The following is a 4,170-nucleotide window of genomic DNA, read 5'->3' on the forward strand; positions in this document are numbered from 1 at the left end:
TTAATGAACAGTTGAAAAATTCTTAAAATCTTTGAAAATCAAATAGAGACACACATCAAAAAGATTATCCACATTATCTTTTTTTTCAGAGGCTTTATCCAGAGATGCAGGAATGGGTCAATGTATATATCAATAAATGTCATAAATCCTATAAATGGACTCAAAGACATTTTTTTTCATTTTTATTGAGTTTTTGAAAATTTCATATATTTTGATGTATTTAGATGCTCCCATTTACACCCCTCTTAAAACCCTCACCCAATTTTATAATTTCTCATAAGATGAGACTTAGTCCTCAGAGAGGAGTCATCTAAGTCAGTTCCAGCTCATTTGCTCCAAGTCCTGTGTCTGAAGTATGTTCTGTATTCAGCAATAGTAAATTGCCTTCATGTTCTGAGAGGCAATCAAGAAAGGCCTGTGTAAGATCCTTTGAAATAGTGATGACATGAACAGTCATAAAAGATGCTTTTCTTATTACAAAATTATTTAACACATGATTGGCTAACATAAAATAACGGCAATAGGAACAATAGTTGCAACACATAAGCACAGGTGTAAGAAAACAGTTGAATTGTGAATGGGGAGACCAAAGTACATCTTAGAAAACTTCTTACACATGTATTACTTATGATTATCTGAGGTTATTTTATATATGGATCTCAAACCATTTGCATTTTTCACAACATGAAGCTTCTTTGATGAGTGGCGAGATCTACACTTATCTGTGTGAATAAATATTTTGAATAAAGTTACAAATTATATTGGTTTGTTTATAGTACCAGACATGAATTCCTTTTTACTGAGTAGACCATGAGTTCAATTAGACAGCCGTTGGTTACCTCCAAGATAAAAGTGCCACTATTGCACCATTAGGGATATTTCTAACTTTTTGAGAAATCTCCCGACTAATTTCCAAGGTGGCTGCTCTAGCTTACAGTCACACAACAGTACATAAGGATTCACCTTTCATCACATCCAGGAGTTGTCATTTGTATTCCTAATCATGGCCATTCTGGCTAGGGTGCAGGAGAATCTTAAAATAGTTTTAATCGCACTTCACTGTTACCCAAAGATCTTGAGCACTAGTGTTTCCTGGTCATTTTCATTTACTTTTTGAAAATTTTCTATTCAGTTCCATAGCCCAATTGTAATTGGGTTGTTTATTGTCTAAATATTTAATTTTTTGGTTCTTTATCTATTCTATGCACTAATCCTGTATGAGATGTGTAGCTGGAACTATTTTTCTCCTATTCTGTTTGCTGCTTATTGATTTATCTCATAGTTTCCTTTGCTGTGGAAAAGCTTTTTAGTTTTATGACATTCAATTTGTTGGCTGTTGGTCTTACTTCCTGTGCTACTAGAATCTTATTTTAAAAGCCCTTATCTGTGCATATAAGTTGATACATGTTCCCTAATATTTCTTCTAACAAATTCTGTATATAAAGTCCTAAGCTGTAGTGTTTGATCCATTTGGAGTTGAGTTTTTGTACAGTGTGAAATAGGATCTATTTTCATTATTAATCACATTAAAAACCTGCATACCCAGTACAATTTGTTGAAGATGCTGTCTTTTTTCCAGTGTACAATTTTGGTCTCTTTATCATTAACCAAGTAACTGTAGCTGTGTGGACTTAATCTGGTTTCTTAGCTCTGTTCTATTGATCCATACATTTGTTTTTGTACCAATACCAAGCTGTTTTCAAATTGCTGCACTATAATAAGGTATGGTGATATGTCTGACAGTATTGTTTTTGTTTTGAATTATCCTTGGTCTTTTGTGACTTCATATAAATGTTTGGATCATTTTTTTCTATGTCTGTGAAAAATGGTACTGAAATTTTTATTGGAATTACATTATATCTGTAGATAGCTTTCAGTAGAATAGTCATTAACACAATATTAATTCTTTAATGCATGAACATGGGAAGTCTTTCTATCTTTCAGGAAGATAGAAATTAAAACTTTCATTGTAGAGGCCTTTCACTCACTTGGTTAGGTTTATCATAAGGTATTTTATTTTATTTTGTTTTGTGTGTATCTATTGTGAATGGGATTGTTCCCCTGATTTATTTTTAAGTCTGTTTGTTATTAGTATATAGGAAAGCTAATAAGACACCACACACTTTTTCTTTAGGACATAGCTATATCACTCTCAAACTGAGGAGGAAAGTCTCACCTCCTGGTTAGCTTTCATAGCATCAGAAGACATTTTGCTAGGGGACAAAAAGATATCAATGATCTGACCCAATACTGGGCTGTGCATGCTGCAATACTGACCTGCCAGGCAAGATGTACCCAGTGCTTCACTAGAGGCACAACTGTGAGGTAGTAGCTAAGCTACTCTTGGATTGGAATTGAGGCCTGTTCCTCAGGATGGAATGTCATGCCTGGTGCTCTACCTTTGGTCAAAAGCCCATGGCTGAGGAGGTCATAGGCTCTAGGGTAAAACCTGCTATTGTTATTCTGCTAAATGGTCTGGTTGTCAATCTGCCTTATAAATATTTTTGTTTATATGCATAGACCTTGGATATTCACAACTGTGGTCAGAAAAATTTCTGTTTGCAAAGGCATCTGTGAATGGAAAAATGGACAAGTGTTGAGAATAAGAAACTGGGTGCTAGAACTTGATGGCAAGACCCTATTGTTGAAGAATCTAAATATGTGAGTCTTAGAACAAACAAGGAGAAAATAACCTGGTACTTATCTCAAAGCTTCATCTCTACTGGCTAGCTTTCATGTTACTAGAAGGTGCTATGTAGGCTACTGGAAGAGAAAGGAAATTATCATCTTTACCCAGCTGTGAACCCTATGAGTTACAGTAACGACTGGCCTGGCAAGAGATACCCACTGGTGTAATAGTGTCATGAATATTATGGCACTGAACAATCACCTTCTGTTTTAATTTGCCTTCAATTACCATGACAAAATACTCTGACCAATACCAACTTGGAGAGGAAAGGGTTTATTTAGCTTACATCTCTCGGGTCACAATTCAGGGAGCCCAAGCTAGGAATTCAGGGTAGGAACCTGGAGGCAGGAGCTGAAGCACAGGCCATGGAGGAACTCTGCTTACTGGCTTGCTCTCCTGGCCCTTGCTCCACCTTCTTTCTTACATAATATAGAACCATCTGACCAGGGGTGGTACCACCAACAGTAGGCTGAACCCTCCTACATCGCTCAACAATCAAGAAAATGTCCCACAGACATGGCCACAGGCCAATCTAATGGAGGAAGTTCCTCAATTGAGGCTCTTCCAACCCAGGTGTGTCAAGTTGACAACTAAAGCTATCCAGTGCACCTTCTGATTAAATTTATGGCCTACTTCATAAGATGGGGCTCATAACTGGCACTGTTATCAGGGCCAAGAACCTATGGCTAGACAGGTCACAGGCCATAGAAAAGAACCTAGTACTATTATTCATCTAAATAGATGTAGTATTAAATTAACTCCTAATGACTTATTGTTATACCCATAGATTAATGCATCTCTCAGCTCTCACCAGAGAAAGTTCTTTTTACAACAGATAGTGATTAACACAGAGAACCACAACTGGTCAACATGCAGAGAATAAGAGATTGTGGAGTACTCAACCTTAAATGGATAAACTATATCATACTCTCTTCTCCCAAGTCTCAGTGATCATTGTGGAAGAGAGAATGGAGAGATTATAAGAGCCAGAGATGGTAGATGAATACAATAAAACTGTCATGTATGGGCACCATAGGGTATTTGCACATATGAACCTTCATCACTTGTGACAGCATGCATAAGGCCCCTGTAAGCCCAAGGCAGACAAAACCCCTACGTAGATGAAGAGGTGGGTAAGAAGCTCCATCTCTAGATGAGGATCTATTGGCCATTGATAACTGCTGGAAGAGGGAGATTCAGTTTTCGTTAAGATGCCTGCTAGGTTGACCAGACTCCAAGGGATAGACTGACACCAAAGAACATTTGAGGATCACAGGTTAGATTTGGCAGGTCTTAGAAAAAAGAAAAGTAAAAATAGAGGGCATGAAGCCTGGGGTGAAGTTGGAGGTGGGAGAGAGATTCTGAATGTGATCAAAATACACCATATGAAATTCTTGAAGAATCAATAAAAATATTTTTTAAATTCCATTTTAGAAAATTTATAAAACTCTAAAAGATATATACACACACACACACATATA

This window comes from Nannospalax galili, unplaced genomic scaffold (genome assembly GCF_000622305.1).
Source record: "Nannospalax galili isolate Female #2095 unplaced genomic scaffold, S.galili_v1.0 scaffold249, whole genome shotgun sequence".
NCBI classification, from domain to species: Eukaryota; Metazoa; Chordata; class Mammalia; order Rodentia; family Spalacidae; genus Nannospalax; species Nannospalax galili.